The sequence below is a fragment of the Molossus molossus genome, unplaced genomic scaffold, assembly GCF_014108415.1.
Source record: "Molossus molossus isolate mMolMol1 unplaced genomic scaffold, mMolMol1.p scaffold_m16_p_24, whole genome shotgun sequence".
NCBI lineage: Eukaryota > Metazoa > Chordata > Mammalia > Chiroptera > Molossidae > Molossus > Molossus molossus.
This window is the reverse complement of record NW_023425360.1, coordinates 1,155,863-1,181,532: the sequence shown is the minus strand read 5'-3', so window position 1 is coordinate 1,181,532 and position 25,670 is coordinate 1,155,863. Positions and strand designations below refer to the sequence as shown.

Sequence of the window (25,670 nt, the reverse complement as noted above, 5' to 3'; positions counted from 1 at the left end):
AATTATTCATGAATAAAAAGACCTATTCAAAGGGAAAGACAGACCAATGAATTTCGAGCAGAACAAAAAGTTTTTATGGAGTCTGAGAATGGACAGTGCATGTAGCCCTTTCGGAAACCACAAACTATTCGAGTGTCACACCAGAGAAGAACAGCCTCTGTTATCCGAAGGCTCTTGCCACACTCCCCCTTCCAAGGACCACGGCGCAACACGGGCTCCTCTGCAGCGCTGCAGCAGGCTGAATGGTGTCTGCGACGGAGCCAGACCTCCAAGAGGCCGGCAGAGACACCAACAGTGCCGCTTTCCTCACTGAACCACTTAGGAGTGGGAGGAATGGTTATTTTTCATAAAGATTTTTTGATTATTAAATAGTCTGTAATTTTCCTCAGCTCCCATCTGCACTGTGACAAGTGCTGCTAGATCCGACCCACGCGGCTGGAAGCGCGTCGGGCCCGATGGCGTCAGAGCGCGGGAAGGCCGCGCGGAGGCTTGGAGGAGCCTCGGCTTGCTCCGCGCGCTCTCCAGGCGGGCGGTGCCGCCACAGGGACACACGGCGGTCCCCTGGGGGAGCACACAGAGACTGTGCTCTCTATGCACAAGACACAGACACACAGACATACAATAGATACAGTGTATCTGCAAAATCCAAATTCTATAGAGGTGGGAGTCCAATTAGGAACAATTGTTTAAAAAGGCTTCTTAGGAGGGTATTAAAGAGAAAAAGACTGAGAAACACTGTTCTAAATCAGCAACCACTCTAGGCCGGGCAGTGGCATTAACATGATGCAAGCACTAGAGGACTCTCCCGACTGGTGCTTCAGCACATGGCTGCAATCGCATGCACCCAGAGAAGACAAACATTCTACTTCTGGTAAACCTTGTGTGAATAGTCGCAAATTAAAAGTACAATACGACCACCAAGCCGTGGCAGGTCACAATACCTGCTTTTGAACAGTAAGATCTAAACTGAGAGCCAGTTAATCGGGCAATTTCCCAAAGCCAACTGCCCTGCGCAGCAGCAAGTTAACAATGATTTTCAAGTCGAAAGCTTTCTTATAAAAATCTACTATCCTAGCAGATTAAAAAGCACAAAGGATTTCACAACTTACTTAAAACGGAATATAAGGGGGTAGGGGTGTGTGTGGTACATTCCCCTAGCGGGAACCGAACCCGGGACTCTCTGGTCCGCAGGTTGACACTCAACTGCTCAGCCAAACTGGCCAGGGCGAATCAATCTCATTTATTCATCTTTAGGCCTCAAAATGTACCTTTCCATGGAGATTCAGAAGACCAAAAGCACAGACGTCCCTTAGTCACGTGACTGTGCAGCGCCACAGCTGGGGCAGCTGTGCAGGGCCCAGAAGTCCCTTAGTTACGTGACTGTGCAGTGCCACAGCTGGGGCAGCTGTGCAGGGAGCAGACGGCCCTTAGTCACGTGACTGTGCAGTGCCACAGCTGGGGCGGCTGTGCAGGGAGCAGAAGCCTGCCTCCCCGCCACTGCCTTTTCCGTAGTGAGACACATGCATCCGTCGGGGCGCAGGAAAAGAGGGAGGACAAGGAAAGGAGAGCGGTTCCTGAGCTGCCCCACTGTGGGGTTACAAAGCTACCATTCCAGGGAGGTAAAGAATGAGATTACCAGATAGAAAAAAAAATTAATTAGCATGGTATAATTTTTTAGAAAGTCTATGAATTGCAGAGAATTCATAAAATGTGCCTTCTGACTCTTAACACTCGTAATTAAAAGTGAAAGCCATTACCCTTTCTACCCTCTCAGACAGTACTTGAGTTATTCAGAGCTTACATGGGCCAAGAACTGTTTGGTTTTATTTATATTATCTTATTTAATTCTCTTTAGAATCCTATGGTATTGGTGCTAGTGATATGCCCATTTTATTTATTTATTTAATTTTTTATTAATTCATTAATTTATTTTTATTACAGATGTTTCTCCTTTTCCCCCCACTGATTCCCCCATCCCCGTCCCCCTCCCTCCCTGCCCTGTCCCCAGCTTTGTTGTCCATGTCCACTGTTCATGTATACATGCATGTAAGTTCTGTGATGATATGCCCATTTTAAAAAAGAGGAAACTGATATTCAAAGAGACTTAATAACTTGTCCAAGGTCACATCTGTAGTGAGCAGCTAGATCTTTATCTAAAAAATATAGATAGTGACTTTCAAAGTCCATTCTGTAACTTTGTGAACATTCATCAATTCTTATTCTTTTTATTTAAAGAGAATTCAAAATTTCATTCATTTATTATTCAACCTTAATGTTTTTTATTGATTTTTGAGAGAGAGAGAGAAACCAACCGGCTGCCTCCTGCACACCCCCTACCTGTGCATGTGCCCTGACTGGGAATCAAACCGGGACCTCTCAGTCCATGGGATGTACTCAATCCACTGAGCCACACTGGCCGAGCAATACCAATCTTCAATTGGGGCACGTCACATAAGATTTGCAGAGTTCCAGCTTCTCTTGAAAAACGGCGAGACCTGACAACAGTGGGCTCACCTCCAGAGCCACACCCACCGGCGAGGACCCCCCGGGCCTCCTTCTCCAGCTGAAGCTCTGCTTTCAGGGGCCTGACCACTCTCAAAGCATCGGTTTCTAGTCCCGAGGTTATCACCTATGACCTTTTCAATCTGGAATCTTTACTATTCATTTTGGGAGAAGAAAAAAATTCACACAATCTGTTGAGTTAAATAAGAATGGACACCCAACTCTGAACCCGTACCGAGGGCACAAGGTGGTATGACCAGTGTTCCTTCACCTCCGCCTTTTCCAACCACGCAGAATTGGCTGATTTTTATAACTGTATCAGATGGATATCCCAGAAAAGGACAAAGAACTTATGGTATATCCTGCTTTAATTTTTTTGTTTTTTTAATCATAATTGATCAAAAGAGGAATTCTCATCCTGGCGTAGGTGTTGAGTAAATAGGGTGTTTCCTGGTGGCAAGAGTAATTTCCCAGTTCCAAGCACACGCTGACAGAAGCGTGAGGCGGGAGGGCCTGCGCTACTGAGCTGAGGTGCTCTGCTGTTCTCTGCACAGCGGTCCCCAGTCCCCGGTCCCCAGGTCAGGCTCCTTCCTGCGGCTCCTCGGGCTGGGCGGCAGACAGGCATGAGGAGTCTGGCTAACAAGAAAGTAACACCTTTGGGATACTGCATTTCTTTCCCAGCACAGGATTAATTACTCATTTCCAACATACAACATAAACCTCACTCCCCGTTACTGCTCTAAGGAAAGTTTTCAGTGACTGGTATGCGACAAGTCACAACAACGGGCCACTGCACTGTTTGCAGGGAAGAGACAGGTTTGAGAGAGACTTGGGCCGGCATTCCCATCGGTGGGGGCCCTCGTGTGCTGCCTTCTGCCCACCCTTGTCTACATCAGGGCTGGCAAGCTCTCTGTAGATGACCACGCAGGAAGTACTTCAGGCTTCACGGGCCAGAGTCGCGGCTGCTCCCACTGGACGGCTGTAGTCGCACAGAGGCAGCTACAGACAACGATGAACAAAGGAACGTGGCTGCTGGGATCCAATGTAACCATCTAGATGGTCAGGAAAATCCAAACTTCACAGAGTTTTCACATCACAAAATGTCACATTTGATCCCCCCTGGCCAAACAACAACAAGTCTCAGCTCACGTGCTGAACAAAAACAGTGAGCACTGAAAACGTGCTAACCTCTGGATGACCAAAGAAATGCCTTTTGCGAGAGAAGGGGGAGGCTGGGTAGACAGAGGACTCAAGTACAGTACTGTGAACTGTGGGATTCTCCCACCCAGAGCTGAATGTGAACTTTAACTATTACTTGCTCTTGCTAAGTCTCATCTGCTTGGTTGAGTGTGCTTTCATCACCTAACGGGGAAAGGATGAGGAAGGCAGGCTTCATCCACATCTGTACCCCCAGGTAGGGTTCATGTGGAGAGCTGTAGCCACAAGGAGAGAAACGACACCTCTATTTAGCACTGGTTTTTGCTCACCAAGACTAAGTAAATCCATGGTGTCTTAAAAATTAAACAATCATTCAATAATTGAACCTAGAAGATATCTATATTCCAGAAACCGACAGTTTGTGTCTGCCTGGTATGTTTTCCTTCCTCACTTATCTCAACCTTAATTTCTTATTAAATTACACTCACGTAGCCTACCTTCCCTCTACTGAAATGTGACCTCTGTAACGGCACAGCTTCTGTCCCTTCCAGTCCGCGGCTGAATGCAGAGATGGAATGGCCCTGGCCCTGGCCCTGGCAGCACAAGGCCTATAGTCAAGTACTCAGCAAGGCAAGAGGCTGCATCAGGCTCTTTGAAAAGAGAAATGAATTTGCTGTTTGGAAAACTGAACTGGCTGTCGGGCCTGCCAGTAGGGGCCGCCACACACAGGGATGTACTTGTGCACTGAGCAAGATGAGATGGTCTGGCTTCAGGCTCCAATCTTCCAACTCACTCCACTCAGAGGGGTTCCTTGAGCAATGTGCCTAACTTAGCATGCCAAACAGAGTAGTTTTATGAGTAAAATTAAGTTGCAGTCAATTTTATGTCCTCAAACTGACCCAGGTTCCCGATCGCATGCCTTAAGAATTAGACATAGTTATTATCCGCACAAGGCAACCCAGAATCCTTTTTTGCAAAAGGGGGAAAACCCACTCAAATTTCCCCACTGTCTCCATATTCCTGGACTTTCATTCACTTTTCTTCTCAAAAAGACTAACATATGCAAGATTCATATACAAAGCCCTTCTTCTCACTTGCCCCTCTTAGGGATGCTAATATCCAACCATGCAGACTGCGTGTCGCCTTCTGCCCCATCCTTTTAGTGGGCACCTCTCCCAAGACACATTTCCAACTGTTTCCAATATTTGTACGTGAATATCTCACCCTGATTTCTTCTGTTTAATATGGTCACCCTCTCAATTTCAATCTCTTCTGTTCCCCTGAAATTTTGTATAACACTTTTTATACAAATGACTGGCTTTACTATTGATTTTTTTTTTTATCCTCACCTGAGGACATTTGTCCATGTTTTGTTCAGATAGACTGGGAGGGAGGGAGAGGGAAAGAGAGAGGGGGAAAGGGGGGGGAGGGGGAGAGAGAGAGAAAGAGAAACATCGATGTGAAAGGGACACATCGAGTGGCTGCCTCCCGCATGACCCCAACCAGGACTGGGGACGAACCACAACCGAGGTATGTGCCCTTGACCGGAATCGAACCTGCAACTCATTGGTCCGTAGGCCAACGCTCTAACCGCTGAGCCAAATCAGCCAGGGCTACTGTTGAATTTTATTGAACAATATTTATATAATGTATTTATATAGCACTGTTCTAAGTACTTTATAAATATCAATTCCTTAAATTCTTGTAACAATCCTATGAAATGGGTATCATGACCACCCTCATTTCACACGAGGAATCGGAGGGTACGTCAGTTGCTCAAGGTCACACAGCTGTTGTGATGGAGCAGAGCACTGACCCAGGCAGTCTGGCCGCAGTCCATGCTCTACGCCAGTGGTCCCCAAGGCACAGCTATGGACCCTGGAGTTCCCTGCAGCTCTTGCAGAAGCCCAGGCGCTCAAAATCACTTTCACAAAAACAAGAGCCTGCTGTTGGCCCTCCACGGCACTGGCCGGTGCTGGCAGGGAGGGCAGACAGCGAGAGCCTTGGCAGAGCAAGGCAGCGGCACCAGCTGTGCGCGTCAGTCACTGCAGCCCTCATCGCCACACTCCGCAACAAAAAGCCACCGTCATTTAGAGATATTCTTTTTTTTCTTTATTGATTTTAGAGAGAGAAGGAGAGAGAGGGAAAGAGAGAGAAACATCGATGAGAGAGAACATCAACTGGCCGCCTCCTGCATGCCCCCCACTGGGGATGGGGCCCACAACCTGGGCATGTGCCCTGATCAGGAATTGAACCAGCGACCTCTTGGTGCAGGGTCGACGCTCAACCACTGAGCCACATTGGCTGGGCACTTAGGGATATTCCTTTTTCTTTTTTACATTTATCTTCAGATAGAGCGAGAGGGAGAAAGGGGAGAAGAGAGAGAAACTGATGCGAGAGAGACATATTGAGTGGTTGCCACCCACACAACCCCACCTGGGGCAGGGACAGACTGCAACCGAGGTACGTGCCTCCAGCGGAAACCGAACCCAGGAGTTTCTGGTCCGCAGGCCGATGTTCTAACCACTGAGCAAAACTGGCCAGGGCAGGGATGTCTTAATAAAACACTAACATTCATGTTGTTCAGTCCTGATGCTGATCACACCTCATTGTGTTTATCCTCTCTGGCCTCTTCTGGGGCAATGGAACCAGAGTCAAGTCTTTCTCCTTCTCATTTCCTGTCCACACACCCCAAGCTGAAGTCCACCCTCAGACAGATCTGGACACACAGCTCCCAGTCAGTGTCCCAAGCCAGGGAAAGGCCAGCTAAGGAGACATACTCCACAAGTTCAGAGGAAAAGAACAGACAACTACTCATAATAAACACTGTCCTTCAATAGAAACTGAAATATGAACAATGAGTGAATAATATGGCCTGTAAGGAGAGACCACAAAAGAAAACACCGTGCTAAACAGAGAACAGTCATTTCATTTTCAGGGCTGTATTCCCAGTGCTGTAGATTACAAGCTGGTCAAACTTTTCTCGAGAGGCTGTGTGTGCCATAATCAGGAGTCCCTGTCGCGAGGGCTCAGCCCCGCCTCGTGAGAAAGAAACCAGACTTCATGTAAATGGATGGGCACAGCTGTACTCCAATAAAACTTGCATTTACAAAAGGAGGTGTCCAGAAGGATGCGGCCAGTGGGCCACAGCTGGCCAATCCCCGTTCTAGATCAAAGCCAGGCACAAAGGAGGCCAGGCACTCAGATAAATGCTGGATGACTAAATAATTTAAAAACTATTTTAGTTAGAACACTATCAGGAAAGACACAGCAAAATGATATGGCTGTCTGTTAGTTTTATTTCCTTTTGCCATAGCTATTTGCTCCGGGGGCCTTCACATACTTTCTGTGGTGCCTACTGCATTACTCGGTGCCATAAAAGAGGTTGTGACACACGGTTCTGCTCTTAAGAATCAGTATAAGGACAGGAATGTGTGATTTCATGTATCTGCACAGATATCGCATCTAATTCCGAAATTGTAACAATCTTATCAGCCACAGAAACACCAAATGCTAAAAAGCATCTTCTCGGGCTCGACCGGTGTGGCTCCTCAGTGGTTGAGCGTCGACCCTGCATCAAGAAGTCGCTGGTTCGATTCCCGGTCAGGGCACACGCCCAGGTTGTGGGCCAAATTCCCGGTGGGGGCTGTGCAGGAGGTTCCTATCTCTCCCTCTCCCTTCCTCTCTCTCTCTCAAATCAATAAAAAAAAAAAAAATCTTCTTGGGGGTTATATATAAAAAATGCCCAAAATGATTATTGCAAGATATTCCAGAAGCTGATTTCTCTGTTTTTAGTTACGACGCACTGCCTTGGGGAGAGAGCAAACATACTGTGGAAAGAGGATAAGTGAGTACCCATCACTGCAAAGCTGCTATCAACGCAGGGACCATTGCTGTGCAGTAGGCACAGGGGAAGAACAAAGAACTGACTTTCTCGTAAAGTTGACTCCCTCCCTATTTAGACCAACGGTGAGCCTCAGGGTCCTCACAGAAGACAGGAGTGATACCTGCCTTTTCTCCTTCATAGGATTTGGGGAAGATCAAATGATGGTAAAACTCTCTGAGCCATATAAACAGAAGCAGAAAGCTCAGGTGGCTTTTTCAGATCAAACATCTGCAGCTCATCACAAGAGGGAGCTGCGAAGTACCCAGTGTTCAATAGTAGCTGCAGCTCTAAACCCGAGACTCCTGTTCACCCCACAGCTCAAGGACAAGGACACAGAGCCATCTTGCCACACAGACAGTGACGGCCCATGAGGAGATCTCTGAATACGCTTCACTTCCACCCAAGGCGACAAGACTTTCTTGTTGGAAGTATGAGGGGATGATTTCTAACATCCTCCTGTCAAAAGTTTATAAGCCCGGCTGGTCTGGCTCAGTGGACGGAGCGTCATCCCATGGACTGAGAGGTCCCAGTTCGATTCCTGGTCAGGGCACATGCCTGGGTTACAGGCTCAATCCCCAGTGTAGGAGGCAGCAGCTGATGGGTGTTTCTCTCTCACATCGATGTTTCTGTCTCTTTCCCTTCTTCTCTCTCTAAAAAACATCAACTAAAACATATTTTTAAAAAATCAAAATCAAAACATTTTTTAAAAAGTGTATAAAAGGATGCGATTATTCTGGAGAACTGGCAACAAACTTTACTAAGTGCTTACAGTCATTTATAATTGGGGGAAGACAAAGCAAGCGTGTGGTCTTACCAGGGGAGAGAGCCCTGCGCTGGACAGGGTGGTGGGGACTGGTCCTGGAAACAGGCCGTGTGGTGGAGGCTCCACGTCCCCGCCAAGGACCCTGAATTCAAGCGCAGGCCCAGGGGAGCCATCACCCTAGAGGCTCCCGAGTGCTGTTCACTGAACACTTCACTGTTGTTTTTTAAATATACCTCATGTTGTCCTGAAAAGAATTTAAGGTGACTTTTAAAATACATGCTGTATGATAGAAGAAGTAAGCCGTACTGGTGGAGCCAAGGAGGAGGGGTCAGATACACTGTCAATAAACAAAAGACATACCCACAGGGAGGATTTGCTAATTAGAAGCCATTCAGTCCTCAAGGCAACTACTGCAAAGAAGGAGATGACAACTTAAGCCGGACAAAATTCAGAAGAAGAACGAACTACTCAGAAGTACAATTAATTTGGCCTCAGATAACATAAGAGCACCCCATCCATGGTTTAGAGGTTGAACACAGCTGCAGGTGGTACAGACTGTATTAAATGGGAACCTCAGCAAGGAGGCAGTATTGGCATGTCTAACTTCAATTACTTTATGGGATGAAAAAGCAGAGGGATGGATGATGCTATTACCCCTTCATACAGATATGGTGAGCTATTCCTACACAGTGCCTAGTACATAGTAATAGACTAATGTTTTCAATGCGTGCTTGTTAATACCTAGACAGGTGTGTCATTTTCTGATCTGATTTTTTTAATTTAGGGAAAAGCTTTGGAGAACTTGCAATGAAATGATGGCCTGTGGGTAGTCGCTCAGAGCACCTTACTTCAGAGGTGGAGCGGCTGCCTGACTGGGCCAGTGGCTTCATCGACCCTCCTGTTCATGACAGTTTGTTAGCCCCACCCGACGGGCTCTGGTGGGCGTCAACTTAGTTTCCATGTTTGTTTGAGCTGTTTGAACCTCTTTGTTTCAGAGGGAACGTGGTGTGTAAAACACCAGAAAGGAACGTTCTGCTTGAGGCAGGTGTTGTTGACCTAGTTTTCTCTCCACTCCTGCCCCACCTCAGCAGTCACTGGCAGAACGCACGCTTACGAGAGACAAACCCACGAAGGGCTGCCCCAGCAACAAGCATGCAGGGTAAGATGTCATCTTTGACTCTGGCTCCGGGCAGGTGACTGGAGTTGGCCATGATACTACCGGTTTAGACTGAAAGGTGTGCCAGTCCACAGCCCCCAAAACTTGCATTTTACTGCACCGACAGGTTGGCCCTGTCACACTGTGTGTCTGCACGGGAAGTACCAGGGGATAACACCTCTGGACAAACTCCTCAGGCCTGGGTGGAAAGCTGGCCAGTGCAGCAGTCTCGAGTCGGTGGGGAGGAGGTGCACCACCAGACATAAAAAGATCCAAGGCGGCACACTTCCTGCAATTCCCTAGGACGTTTAATAACTCTTTGTAATAACCCCCTTTTGTTTCTTGACTTAGAATGGGTTTCTGCTCCCTGTGTTCTGGTTCCCGATTAGAATCCAGTAAGCAGTGAGTTCTTTCACAACGTAAACCCATGTTTGCATCTCCTGGTACCCCCCACCCCAACATCAGCAATATTCTTGAACACAGTGAGAGTAATTATCAGTGCTAGAGTCCAGAGTCCTCTTAGCTTCTAACAGGATCACCCCAAATGGAGGAGATTCTTACAATGAAACCACTAAGTGATACCCAGTCTCCCTGGGAGACTTGGGAGGAATGCACCGCCCACCCCGGGCGGGTAGAGGCGCTTCTGGGTCAGAAAGCTCTGCAGCATCTAGAAGGCACTCCCTTCATTCCAGCAGTGACCCGTGACAGAGCTCAGTAGATGCAACACTGCTTGACTCCCCCATCCATGCCTTTATTTTAAAATAACATTATAGTGACTTTTGTAAATTGCCTAAAAATCATTTTACCTAAAACCCTGAGAAAATATATCTAACCTTCACCAGGACTGTGGAAAAATCAACTTTGCTTTCTTTCCTCTCCCTCTGTGGAGCTGCATCTCATGCGGCTGCTGTGTCGAGAAATACTATGCTTAAGGCCAGCAAGTGACGTAGGTTCAAACCCAGCTACCTAGAACAACACCCCCACCCCCACGCCGCACGTGCTGCTCGGACTCTGCCATGGGCTAGAACCCAGCTACCTAGAACAACACCCCCACCCCCACGCCGTGCATGCTGCTCGGACTCTGCCATGGGCTAGAACCCAGCTACCTAGAACAGCACTCCCACCCCCACGCCGCACGTGCTGCTCGGACTCTGCAATGGGCTAGAACCCAGCTACCTAGAACAGCACTCCCACCCCACGCCGCACGTGCTGCTCGGACTCTGCCATGGGCTAGAACCCAGCTACCTAGAACAACACCCCCACCCCCACGCCGCACATGCTGCTCGGACTCTGCCATGGGCTAGAACCCAGCTACCTAGAACAGCACTCCCACCCCACGCCGCACATGCTGCTCGGACTCTGCCATGGGCTAGAACCCAGCTACCTAGAACAGCACTCCCACCCCCACGCCGCACATGCTGCTCGGACTCTGCCATGGGCTAGAACCCAGCTACCTAGAACAGCACTCCCACCCCCACGCCGCATGTGCTGCTCGGACTCTGCAATGGGCTAGAACCCAGCTACCTAGAACAGCACTCCCACCCCACGCCGCACATGCTGCTCGGACTCTGCAATGGGCTAGAACCCAGCTACCTAGAACAACACTCCCATCCCCACGCCGCACGTGCTGCTCGGACTCTGCAATGGGCTAGTGCTTGTGGAGATGGAGGGAGGAGGGCAGGACAGTAAGGGCCACCCTTCCACATCTCTGGAGATGACTCCTGTGACACCCAACTGAAAGACCCTAATTTGTGACTCACAAATTCTGAATCCTAAAGTCTTAAAATCCACTACCTTGAGGGTCTGAAATATGCCATTCCTATTTCTCTTCTCAAAAAACAAACAAAATTTCAATGATAATCTCAAAGGCCAGTCGGGAGTGGGTCCCAGGCAGCTGGACTCTACAGCCTTGTACTTGGCCCTGGACTGCCCGGGGCTCCATGTTAAGGCAGACTGCACAGCACAGCGGGAGCGGCAGCTAAGACACATGCAGAATCTAGGCAGAGCTCCGTCAGGGGAGAGCCCACGCGGGGAGGCGCAGGGCAGGGCGGGATGGAGGGGCAGAGAAGCGAGAGTGGGGTGCGCACACCCTCCCACGCAGACGTCCCTAGCCCACAGGGTCAATCAGCTCCTCGGCACTTTCCTCTCTGCTGCCTGGAGAGAGTGACACAGACACAAGGAATCATCTCAGAGACAAAAGCAGGCATGAAATAAACAGCAATCTAAACAAAATAAACAGCAATCTAAACAATTATCTTTTGCTTCGCGTTAATATTAGTAATGCGGATTCTATTGCTTAATGTAATTTTGAAAAAAAATACAATAACTAATGATATTCAGCTATTAAGTGTTATTCTCAAAAATACTTCATAAATAAAAATCTACCACCCACTCCACCCTCAGTATCCTCCCCACCAAAAAAAAAAAGATCCTAAAAAAATGACTCATCATGCTGACTGGAGTTATCGTTGAGCACCTTAGATTCACAAGCTTCAAGCTACTACGCCCAAGTACACAGGGTCACAGGCTTGAGTCTACTCACACAGTTGAGGTTGATGAGCAAACAGCTGTCCTGTATCTTGAGACAGACATTAGCTTCCTGCCTTCCCTATCCTCATAAGCAGCTACTTAAAGTTTGAGTTTTATGCAAGTAAACATTTTAAAGCCTCCAGTGTTTTACTGCAGCAGACTTCAGATTCATTCCTGTAACACATTTAACATGAAACAGAGTTGAGACAGTTAAAATTGACTATGTACATTTCAATTGTCTAAACTTTTAAGGCGTGCTTTCACTATTACAGCTATATAAAAAGAGTTGTTGAGGTACAATTAATACAATGCTTTTCATGTGGTATCTGACACCAATGTACAATGTAACAATAGGTAACTTGAACATATAGATTTTTCTTCATATAGCAACAAGCTAGGTGAGCAAGAATTACTTTTTACAATCGCTTGTATGCAAAGTACGCCAACTAGTTATTTTTCTATTTTTCTAAGTTTTAGCTAATGTATTTAGCATAAACAGCTAAAAGAAAAAAGGCTACAGAATAACTTTTACAGTCAATGGAGTGACTTCATTGTCCCAAGACTATCCCTTGGGTACCTCCCGATTGGAGAGGATGAAATTCTTGCTCCTGTTGTGACAGGAGGAGGAACCACATTTTGACATCCACTCTGAAGGTTTACAGCACATTCCCCCAGATTCAGATTTCTACAGCACCACTACTGCTACAGGTTCATCAGTTAGAAGGTCTGTCTGGAAAATAAAACTGCATTCAATCAAAATACCCTGGAATACCCAGATAACTACTTCTCCCTACATGTACAATATTGCCTCAATTTCTACAGTAAATTTTAGGGAAAACTTTAGTATTTCACAAACATAGTAAGTTTACTATTTATACTAGCAACACGGTTTTAAAACATCATGAGAAATAGCATCCAGACACTGGAATTTCAGAAAAACGTAAGTATTCCTTAATGCCGAAATACTTACTGCACCTTTGCTATGCCCTAAAAGACAACTAAAGGTCTCAGGGCTCACTGGAAAGAACCCAAATGCTTCTGTATAACCTACTTATACTGTACATATAAACAATTTAAGAAATAATTCAAGGCTCTACACGGGTAGCTCAGTCAGTCAGAGCGTCGTCCCAACGGGCCAAGGTTACAGGTTCGATCTCGGTCAGGGTCACACTGAAACAGGCACTGAATGCATAAATAAGTGGAACAACAAATGGATGTCTCTCTCTCCCCCCTTCCTCTGTCTCTCTCTAAAATAAAACTTTTAAAAAGGATATAATTCCAGACCCCGTAAAAGTTGTAATTTTATAGAAGAATTTTCACACAAGTTAAAGTATCTGTCCAACAACCTGTGCTTCAGTGGAACGTATAAAACCCTATTTCCACTGCAGGTTTAAGTGAGCCTACCGCAGTACAGCATAATGACTAAAACATAAACGTACCAGTCTTGGGCTGTAAAACAGAAGCACGCTCTCTGTACAATAATAATTAACATTTAATGAGTGATTCAGGCAAAATTACCAAAGGATGTTACACTTTTTGTGGATCAAAGTTTTATGAGGAACAGTACATACTATTCCTATAGTCTCAAAGTACTTCCCCACAAACTATTTACTACTAAAGAGAAAACAGTAACTTTTAAGTGGAAGAACCTGGCAGACACCACATCACCCAGATCAAAATCAGCACCACTGATAACGGACCAGTGGACTCGTGCCTCCTGCTGTGATGCGTGGAGAAGCTCGCGTCACTAACAGAGCATTTCTGCCAAAGGACATTTCCTGCACTTGATCCCAAGGACACAGCAGACAAACCCAAGTTGAGGGAGATTCTAGAAACAAATGGCCTGTCATTATTCTTCCAAAATGTCAATGTCATAAAAGACCAAGAAAAGCTAAGGAAAGGTTCCTGATTAAATGAGAATGAAGGCAGATAACTAAATGTAACGAAGGATTCTGGGCTGGATCCTGGAAGAGAAGAAAAAATATAAAGAACACCATTGGGAAGACTAGAGAAATCTGAATTTGGACTGTATTACTGTATTAGAGAACTGTACTAAGTCAGTGTTAAACGTTCTTAATTCGATAACTGAAATGTCCCTGAAAATATGACAACTTTATTCTTAGAAAATATACATCTAAGTATTACAAGGTAAAGGGACATGATGCATGTAACTTATTCTCAGAAAAAAATAACATGATGGAGAATAACCAAACTAATGGGGCAAAATGCTAACAATTGGTGAATCTTGCCAACGGGTATATGCGAATTATTTATATCATTAATGTAACTTTCTATAAGTTTGAAATTACTTCAAAATAAAACCTGGAAAAATAAACATTTGAACATGACATTCTAAAGGAGTCTGAACATCCAACAAGTGAACCGTATTTCCTACCTTAAGCAAAGCCTTACATTTAAACTGGAGCAAAGGTCCCACTCCTAGGTAGTTATACACAAGTCCACACAAAGACTTGTATTTGAATTTTCACAGTGGCCTTATTTGAAAGGTCCAAGAACTGGAACAACCCAAATATCCATCTAGTGGTGAATGCATAAACAAAGTGTGAAATATCCACACAAGGAAATACTATTCAGCAATGGAAAGAAATGAACTCCTGATGAAGCTGACAACCTGGGTGAATGCTAAGCGAGAGGAGACAGATAGAAAGACCACATTCTATGGGATTCCATTTATAAGAAATGCTACGAAAAGCAACTCCAACAGAAAGCAGATCCAGGTCCGAGTGCAATGAACTCCCAAGGGGCACAAGGAAACTCTCTGGGGTGAAGAAGATGCTCCTCATCGTGATTATGGTGGTGGACCTGTCATAACAGAGACTGCACACTTAAAAATAGTAAATTTTATTGTATGCAAATATACCTAAATAAAGGTGATTAAAACAATAAAATAGGACAAAGGAGTGGAAATGGACATTTTGATTCAAAATATGACTCAGAGTTATACCTGAGCTTGGTAGAGGGTAAGTATTACAAGTCTGCGTCATGCCAAGAGGAGCCACGTAACTGATGAGTTCAAGTTTCAGCAAGTATCAGTTTTCCACTAAGTAAATATTTTATGTTTTATATCTAAAAATAATTTTCTAACTCATTACTCTCATTTATAAGTAGAGAAAAACAAACTTTTCCTTTTCTTACATTCCCTTTCCATCCACTTCTTACATCATTTCAACACCTTGAAAATGTTTTGGTACCTTGAACAAGATCACTTAGGATTGCTGGTCAAGTCAGGCAAGCAATTGTGATAGCACTGAATTTCAGGAGCACGTGGCTCAGCACTGGCTCTCTAGTACCTGGCATACACCTGCATAGAACAGGTAACTCTATGTTTATATAGAGGTCGAGGCACTCAAATGTTTATATAATTAACATTTGACTTGCATTTATCTACAGCACAAAAACAAACCCTGAACCCTTAATATATCAACTATAGGAAATCCAATTACCCAAGTGAAAATCACATTAGCAGGTCTTTAGTTTTGGGGATCAATCAGGGAATGCTTTGACAGTGTAGACCATGCTAATCCAGTTTAAATTAACTCCTTTCTCCTTCCAGGCTATCAAATAGCCGGTGGTAGATTAATTTAGGACAATCTAAAAATAATATGCCTGATGACAAGTCTGTGTTTAAGGCTTTCTAATTTGTACCCATCTTTAAGAATTTAATGGCACCCATCAATCATTAAAAAAAAAAGTCACAATAACTATACAAGTACAACTCAAAGAGTCTCTTTTTCACACCATTAAAACATCCTACATGTATATTTCCATTACTTCTAACGCTGAAAAGGACTAGTAATTTGACCAATGTTCAGTCTCTGTCAACGAGGAGGAAAAGCAGAAGCGTCTTCGCCCCACACTCCTTCGCAGGAACTGCTGTCCACGTTCCGCAGCGACCGCCCGGCCGCTCCAGGCTCCGGTGTCAGTGGTGCTGACTCAGCGTTCGGCAGGCCTGTGTCAGCCGTTCCAGAAAGGCTGCTCTCTCCCGTTTCTATGTGCAGTTACAAAACACAGAATAGACTGCTAAGCACCATACTCTCTGAAGCCACTTAGCATTCAGGGGAAAATTGCTTCCACTTCATCAACAATGAGCCCTATCTATTTACTGTCCTCCTTAGGTATTAGTCTTAAATGTGCTGGATGAGGGCCAACTGGCTCCCACAGCAGCCTCAATATATTTATTGCTAGAACATTAAAGTCCCAACGGCCTGGCTTTAAGTCAGCCAGAACCAAAGACCAAAGAGAGTCTGACTCAAAATACTCAAGAGATAAGCAGGTTTAAAAAGTCAGAGTTCTGCCCTGGCCGGTTTGGCTCAGCGGTAAGAGCATCGGCCTGTGGTCCAGAGAGACCTGGGTTTGGTTCCCGCTAAAGGCATGTACCTCGGTTGCAGTTTGTCCCCGGCCCTGGTTGGGTCGTGCGGGTGGCAGCCACTCAATGTGTCCCTCTCATGTCGATGTTTCTCTCTCTCTCCCTCCCTCCCACTCTATCTGAACAAAAAATGGAAAAATGTCCTCAGGTGAGGATTAAAAAAGAAAAAAAAAAAAGCCAGAGTTTTCCTGAATTGATCACTAAACATGGATTTCCCTATATAACCTTTATATCAGTGTTTCTCAAATACATGGATTAAAGCATCAGAAAATCACACTCTCCTGTGCCCCACTCCATACCTACCCAATCAGGTTCTGGAGGCTGAGCCCTAGGATTAGCGCCTCCAACAAGCTCCTAAGGGATTCTTAGGTTCAAGTTTGAGAACCACTACCTCAGACACCTACAGGAAAATATTACTTTAGCACAGAGCGCAGTAAGTGCACATTTACAGTTTAAAGAAAAATGGTTTTGAATTACTGCAAAGGGTATAACTTTAGAATCATTTAGGACAACTAAAATTAGGTCAAAGGCTGCATTTCAAAAGAAACCTCTCAAAACACAATGGTTTCCCACTATAAATTTGGAGAACCACTACATAACATTTTATCAAGTGCTGCTTGCTGGCCAGAAGAAAGAAAACACGGTCGGGTCTCATCAGAGCAGCTGGTGCGGAATAAGTGATTTCGCCCTTTCAGCATTTAGAGATCATGGCAACTAAAATGAGGGGCGTATCCATGTAGATATTTGCTGCCCAGGTTTGGGGGCAAAAAAGTGAGCAGTTACTGAGATCTGGTATTCAATGAGAAGAGATTCATTATGTTTTAAGCAATTACCTAAAAATTTGAGAGAAATGATTTTGTATTGTATTTATGAAAGTTAATATAGTCTTTTCAAATGATGTATTATTTTATTATTATAATATATTATAACATTTAAAACCTACCAAATGAACTGTTGTTTTGTATTTTTATTATTTTAAAAAGCAGCAAAAATTATTTTGGATAGTAAAATATGCCAAATTAAAAATTTGAGACTTCCGGTCAAGATGGCGACGTAGGGAAACGCAGTATTGCGTTCTCCCACAACCACATCCAAGTTACAACAAAACTACAGAACAACCATCATCCAAAACCGCCTGAAATCAAGCTGAATGGAAGTCCTACAACTACGGAATTTTAAAAAAAGGCAGCTACATCCAGACTGGTAGGAGGGGCGGCGGCGCGAGGGGTGGCGGCAGCGGCACGGCGGCGGCGCGACGGGCTGGTCCCACACCCACGTGTGGCGGATAAAAATCAGGAGGCTCCCGAGGCTGGGAAGGTCCTTCCTGAGGACTGAGGGGTCCCTGTCCCACACCAGGTGCCCCGCTCAGGTTTCCAGTGCCAGGAAGAGAAGTCCCCATAACTTCTGGCTGGAAAAACCAGCAGAAACTGAGGCTCAGGGAAGCTGACCTGGCTGGAGCCACAGGCAGCTCCCTAAAGGGCCCGCGCACAGACTGGTCGGACTCTCTCCCTCTAAGCTCGGAGGGGAGGCAGCTCCAGGGGCACCAGAGAAATACAGGGAGGAACTGAGCTGTTTGGCACTGGAGCGAGGGCTGGAGAGGGGGCTTTCTCGGGGACAAACTTGCTGTCAGAGGCCTTTGTTCCTTTGGTGAGCCCTTCCCTGGGGCGGCAGACAGTCGCCATATCTGGGACTCCAGCAACCTGGCTCACACTGGTAGCCCCGCCCTGCTGACTCCCTGAGGCCCCGCCCCACCCAACTTTCAGGCCCACCCAAGCTGTTGCTACTTACTTAACCATAGGATTGGCCTGTCTTGGATCCTGCTTCAGGTTTTTCCTAAATTCTTTCAAACGAGCAGCATCGGGTCTCAGCGAGGTATCTCTCATTAAGTAATACACAGAAACAAACACAGGGAGGCAGCAAAATGAGGAGACAAAGAAACAGGTCCCAAATGAAAGAACAGAACAAAACCCCAAGAAAAGAACTAAGCGAAATGGAGATAAGCAACCTAACAGATGCTGAGTTCAAAATACTGCTTATAAGGATGCTCAATGAACTCAGTGAGGGCCTCAAGAGCATAAAAAAGTACCAGTCAGAAACGATCGCTGCACAGTTAGAAACGAAGGAGGCTTTAACTGAAATAAAGAATAATTTACATAGCTTCAATAATAGAGTATGTAAATCCAAGGAGCAAACCATCGATTTGGAATATAAGGAAGCAAAAAACGCCCAACCAGAACAGCAAAAAGAAAAAAGAATCCAAAAAAATGAGGATAGTGTAAGGAGCCTCTGGGACAACTTCAAGCGTGCCAACATTCGCATCTTGGGGGTGCCGGAAGGAGAAGAGAGAGAACAAGAAATCGAAAACCTGTTTGAAACAATAATGGCAGAAAACTTTCCTAACTTGGTGAAGGAAACAGACATACAAGTCCAGGAAGCACAGAGAGTCCCAAACAAGATGAACCCCAAGAGGCCCACACCAAGACACATCATCATCAAAATGCAAAAGGTTCAAGACAAAGAGAGAATCCTAAAAGCAGCAAGAGAAAGGCAGCTAGTTACCTACAAGGGAGTTCCCATTAGGCTGTCAGCTGATTTCTCAAAAGAAACTTTGCAGGCCAGAAGGGAGTGGCAAGAAATATTCAGAGTGATGAAAACCAAGAACCTACAACCAAAATTACTCTATCCTGCAAAGCTGTCATTTAGAATCGATGGACATATAAAAACTTTCCCAGACAAGAAAAAGTTAAAGGAGTTCATCACTACCAAACCGTTATTATATGAAATGATGAAGGGTCTTTTTAAAGAAAAAGATAAAATGTAGGAACAAACAAAATGGCAAGAATACATATCTATCAACAATGGAATCTACAAACAAAATGAACAGGAAGAACAGGAACATTCTCATAGATACAGAGAATATTTTGTTGGTTGCCAGTTGGGAAAGGGGTTGGGGGAATGGATGAAAAAGGTGAAGGGATTAAGAAGCACAAATTCATTGCTAGACTGACAAACCTCAAAGAGAAAGGGGTTAGGGGGGTGGGAAGAAATAAACCAAAGAACTTATATGCATAACCAATGGACACGGACAATAGTATGGGAAAAGGTGGGAGGGGGGCGGGAGTGGGGAGGAGGGGGTCAATGGGGGAAAACTGTGGAACATCTGTAATACATTTTACATCCAACAATAAAGATGTGGGAAAAAAAAAAAAAAAAAAAAAAATTTGAGACAAGTATGGCATTTCCTGCCTCTAAAATACTTTAATAGTTAAAGGAACAAACAAACCAAAAACTTTTGCTTTTACAATGAGCAACCATGAGTTTTTATTAAAAGTTTATAACTGCATGAACTCCTGACTACAGGTTAGAATTCAACCCCTTCAGAGAAAACAATTCACCTATATTTTCAAAAGTTCTATCCACTTGATTTTTTTTTTTAACCACCAAGATGCTTTTAAAGCTATAGCTGAAAAAGGGTGGTTTTGTTGTTGTTTTAGCCCAGTGGAGTTCCTTTTGCCTTAAAATATGTTAGAGGGGGATAGTGAAGAGAATAAAGGGTTAAGAAATATAATATTCGAAATAAAAAATGATTTCAAATCAATTATTTCTAAGTTTACCTCAGTTTTTTTCTTCGTGAGATTAGCTGCAGCATTTCACTTTTTAAAAAAATTGACTTTAGGGAGGAAGGGAGATGGAGAGAGAAACATCGATGAGAGAGAACATCAATGGGCTGCCTCCTGCATGCCCTTCACTGGGGATCAGGCCCACAACCAGGCGGTGTGCCCTGACTGGAGAATGAACCAGCGACCTCCTGTTGCATGGGTCGACGCTCAACCACTGAGCCACACTGGCCGGGCCCATTTCACTTTTTTGATGACATGATATTTGATGTGAAAAAAATATATGTAGCCTGTTTTCCTACCTGTGAGTACTCAGTAGCTTACTGGGTGTCCACAGGGACATGCTCATACACCTGTACGCAGAAACGGACCCAGGTCCAGGCTCACTGCTCCTTGAGGTCAGCAGCATGTCAAATGGCTCAGATCAAGTGCTTTCACACTCTGCCTAATCTTCCTCTTACACAGCTTGGTCTCAAGATTTTAATTAAATGTGAGAAATTCAACAGCTCTGAAATTCAAAACTTACCACATATGGAAAGCTACGTTTATTTTCCCCATGTCTCATTCTTTTATCTTCTGCACATCCTAAAATGTCAGAAATGCTTCAAAAAAATGTTTTCCTTAAAGCACGCTTCGCCTCAGGCGAAAGGCTGAGCCTGCCCCAGGAGGAGGGCCGCTGACGGGGTGGGAGGGACGGGGAAGGGCCGGGGAAGCGGCAGGCCAGCCAGGGGGCCACAGGGCTCTGGAGGGGGAGGCAGGCTCCAGTCAGAGTGCGGACCACTGGTCAGCTGAGGCGGCCTTGGACCAATGAGCCTTTCTAGAATGCCTCACTTGTTAGATGAAGGCAACAAAACTGCCCTCTCTCAAGGTTGCGTGGGGACTGCTGCAGAGAATGTTTAGCACAGAGTTAGCCGGTATTATTATTCACCCTAGTGGCTAAGCAAGGTCCAAGGGCAACAAGGAATCAGTTTAAGCAGAGAAGGACAGACTGGACTACACAGTGAAGGCTGTCTTCTAGAGCCAAAACGACGTGAAGATCAGTGAGAAGGCTGTTTAAGCAACCTAAAGTGTGGCCTGTGCTGAGGTGAAGAGAACGTGCATGGATTCCAGACAGGCGGCTGTGGCCCCTGGGGGTGAAGAAGGAAGGTCAGAATGACACCCAGGACGGGCTTAGAATGCAGAACCACCCACTGGCTCTGACAGGAGGGAAAGGTTTGAGAGATCCTACTTGGAGGACAAAATATGCACATAAGTTTAGCCGCGCTGAGATCAATGTGGGAATGGAATAAAGGATGAACATGGGTCTCAAGTGCAAACAAAAACTCTGGAGTTAAGATACAGATCCTGGAACCATTCTATTTAACAATGTTAACTGAACGAATGTAGGGGACTGAAGATCACCCAAGAGATAGTGAGAACAGTGTTAAGGTCAGAATCCTATGAAATCCCAACACTTAATGGTTGTAAAGAGGAAACATTTGCAAAGAACAGACAACACAAACAGGAGGCGGGCCAGGCAGTGTCGTTCAACTACTGGGCAGAGTCCCAAGAAGGAAAAAGGTTATCAACAAAAAAAATTACCTCCTTACACATTTACCGACTTTTACAAAGAAGCCATATAGGAAACACATGACAAAACTGTCCAGTCCCCTATTACAGAGCACAGAGACCTGCTTCTAGGTTCTTTTATTGCCCATTAAAATTCTTCCTTGTGTTATTAGAAGAAATAAAGATCACCTTTTCTCCATTCTAAAAGAATAAAATAGAGCTATCACTCTTCTCATCTTGCCTCAATGTTATGTCATTTAAAGAGTTTTCTTCTCCCTCTGGAAAACTGGTGTCTACGCTCTGAGCGAAAGTATGCACTAAAGGGAGTACTGGATACCCGTGGTTCTGCCCAACAGGCCAGCACAGCAGAGATCCGGGAGAGAGGCGATTCAGGACCATGGTTTCTCGCGTTCCAGTGTCCCCAGGGTGCCGGGGCGGCAAACCCTGACCTTGGGTACCCACTGACATCTACTCTACAGCCAAACTTGAAATAACTGGCACCAAAACTGTTATATTTACAATCATCTTCATCTCTACCTGGCAGCAATAAAATGTATCTGTTAACAAGAAAATCAAATACATTTTCTCAAATGCAGAACAAAGGAAGTACTTGTGACATGAATATTTAAGCACCAACACAATTTTTAAATATTCAAGTGAAACTCAATCATTCCATTCATGAATAAAGTATTTATCTGTATAAATTCTGACACATCTAGCAAACTTAAATGCCTAGAAGATGTATTTCGTAAGAATATTTTCACTAATTAAAAGTAACACATTTTAAGTTTTTCTTTACTATTCCAAATAAGAAAACCAGTGTCTGGAAAAATCAAACTTTTCAGGCATGACAAACAAAACAGACATAAAACACACAAAAAATTTCCCCTGAAACGAACACAATAACCAACACACCAACATTAGCTCTGAAAGTTGGATACACTAAGTTATCAGTAGATTGAAATAAAAATTTACAGACAATAAGTTAAGTTACTTAAATTTCAAAATGAGCTCAACAAATTCAAGATCACACATGCTCTCAACCACTGGGTGTATCAAGTTACTTAGAGCTGAACCCATTTATAAGTTCTATTAGTATTTTTAACTATCTTGATTTTTGCTTTAAAACAACTTTTTAGGTTTATTCTGGAACAACAGTTACAAGTTCACAACCTGAACAGTTACAGCCTGTTCCATTTCTCAGACTAGCTGGCAAGAGTCCACTTCATCAGCAGTGATTGCCAAACAAAGGATGCTCTTGAAGACAAACAGAAACTACATGTCCAGGATCACCATGTGCATGTAGCCGTCTTACCTTTAATTGACACCTGTGAAATACTGGGAAGGTGCTGAAACACCACTGTAAATTCTAGATCTGCAGATACATATTCTGTATCTATACTGCATTTTAGAAATTCAGAAATGCGCAAATAATGACAAAGGCTATTCACATCTGTGCAGAGGACAGACAAAGTGATGGCAACTGGTCCTGTCCCCGCTCCCTCTCTAAAAGTGTTCTGAGATACGTTCTTGAAAGAAACGATTTCTTCCGGTGCGTGCTTACCAAAAGCACGTACTCAGGAGAGCTGGCCTGAACCACAATGCCAGTGTAAAATATTAAGCCCTGTATTTATGGATAGCAATATGTGTAATAAGTAAAATACCCAACAAAGATCTAATTGCTCACTTAAGTGGGTAAGAATTTTCCCAATTTTCTTCAGATGATTTTAATGTCCAGAAAATGGGTTTGGATCCATCTACAGATCAGAAAACAGTATTTAAAGTAGACTATTAGTTTAGGCAAAACGAATCGACCAGTCAGAGGGCTTCAGACGCACACTTCACAGAACACTCCAGAGGCTGCCATTAAAAATGTCTGAGGCACACCCGCTGGTGGCAGTATAAACTGGTATATGTACCTTGTTTAAAAACAATTTGGCCAATGAAGTGTTCATATCCTTTGATCTAGGTAAGCCTACTCCAGGGGAATTTTTTCAAAGCAAATAAATCATTAAAAAAAAAAAAAGGAAAATATTTCCAATGTGACACATAGAAGTTTGTTAAATGCAATGTCATTTTAAATGGTGAAATATGAGGAACAATCTAAATATAAAACAGGCAAAAGCCTAAGTAAAGTAAGGTCCCACTGACAAAAGAATTCTATAGGAACAGAAATTAAAACCATTTTAACATCAGATGACACAGTGTGGTAAAATAAACCTGCACTTCTTTACAAGTACAGAAAATAGGGGAATGTGGTAGGGTCTAGAAGGGAAGTGGAAAAACTAGGGCCGCCACACAATGCTCCTGTGGGTTTGCAGATGACTTTTCTGAATTTTATTGTTACTGGATTATGTAAGCAACAGACAGAACAGAAAACCCTCTGCATGATCTGCAGGAAGCAGCAGAGCAAAGACAAGTATCAGACTGGCCGAAACGCCTAGCTAGTTTGGGCCGATTATTCAAATGGACTTTCACACCTTACTTTCTATGAAATCAAAGAAAAGCAATATAAAGGAAACAGTCTCTAAAGAAAACTTCTGGTACTGAAACAAAACAATTATTTCATACGTAAGAAATGTTAACGGATTCACAGATACTTTTGAAAAAAGTTTTGGTACCCTACCTATAAAGGTCTTAGAAATATATATCCATTCATTTCCTGTTTGAAAGGGGTGTTAATTACTTATCTACACCTTTGAAATAAATAAGTTTGAATGACGAAGAAAGCAGTTTTACCTTGTGCTACATAAAATAAACCACTGATCTTTTAAAAAAGAAACCTAAAATTATGAACACGTTAAAAATGCCAACATGTTGCTAAATTTAAAATCTACTGAAGTTAAGGGGGGGGGGGAGTGTACAGGGAGTAAAAAGGAAAATTAAACAACTGGCATTTCAGTTGTTTAAAAAGAAAACTTAAGCCTACCACATTTATCTGTCTTTTAGCAACTTAACATCTTAGTTTAAGGAAAATGACATATCAAATCGACCTCCTCATGGTGTCACTTGTAAACCCTGACAAATGCCTGTTCAAACATCCAGTCCAGGAGCAAAGCCTGTTATTGGAGATGATTCTGATTCAAACATTTTTTTAAATGACACTCAGATTCTGAACTAAAAATAATGATAAAAGAAAGTCGAGTTTGATTCTCTGAACACCTATTTCCTGTCCAAACAGCCCTTTTGTTCTGCTTCCCTGCTTAATTTTAATGTTCGGTTTGCATCGGAAAACAGCAACAATGACGAAACCTGGCGGACACAGAAGCATAAAGGATCGAAAGTGTAAAATTAAGGATCATTAAAAGATAGAACAAAAATCCTACCAACAAAACCTCCACAATTTTCTGTTTGCTTCACCTCAGATTAACTTCACTTGAAGCTGTACCCAAAGCAACCAAACCTGAACATCAAGCCCCACCTTCTCGGATGCTAGTGGCTAAAGAGCAAAATCTCCTCCCAGTTAGTGAAACTGGTCACTGTGATTGGATTCAGCTAATATCCATTATTTTAAAGAACTTTTCCTTGCTAGCAGGTTAGGTTAAACACACTAAAACCCCCTGGCTAAGCTGGTTTCTTAAAGAAACAGTAGGTAATGTTTCAGTTTTCCCATCCTGTGCTATTTGCTTACTCGTTTGGGTAAAAATAAACCAACAGTAGTGAAAACCTCACAGACGAAGCTTTCGTTTGCAGTTCGGTGACCAACTGTTTGAAACACAACGCTTTTCATCTAAATCATCTGATAGTTTTACAGAGCCATGAAGGTGAAGTTATGCTTAATATAAACAGACTCCTTTTTCAATAGAGTTCACATTTTGCCTTGAAATTTTAGAATAGCAACAGAAAATCCATGGCAACATTGTGCTAAGAGGAACAAAACAAGATTTTCTCTAAGACTTAAAGAGAAGACCGTAACTTAAGTGAAAATATATAGCACTAAAATACTGAATGTACATCTATTTCTAAGCTACCGATCAAATTCACTGACCCTTCCCACTTTAAGGCAGCATGGGCACCCTAAGATGCAGCTGAAGGGTCTACTCCCCTTAAAATACTAGTTTTTTAAACGTTATTTTTGCCACAGTTTCTAAAGAGAGTCTATGGGCTGTCTGATTTTTAAACAA

General features: G+C 43.9%; 1 protein-coding gene across 4 annotated transcripts in view; it reads right to left on the bottom strand.

Annotated features, from left to right (window-relative positions):
- ZFAND6 (zinc finger AN1-type containing 6) overlaps positions 1-24,949 on the bottom strand; it is a 40,286-nt gene extending 15,337 nt beyond the window's left edge. The window contains exons 1-2 of one of the 4 annotated variants that reach the window (XM_036277808.1): positions 24,873-24,949; positions 12,008-12,168 (exon numbers count right to left, since the gene is read on the bottom strand). The gene's annotated coding sequence lies outside the window, so the exon portion shown is untranslated. Of the gene's footprint in view, positions 1-12,007; positions 12,169-24,872 lie in introns of those variants that run through there. The other 3 variants (XM_036277809.1, XM_036277804.1, XM_036277803.1) reach the window with 3 other exon arrangements.
- Positions 24,950-25,670: the final 721 nt, after the last annotated feature.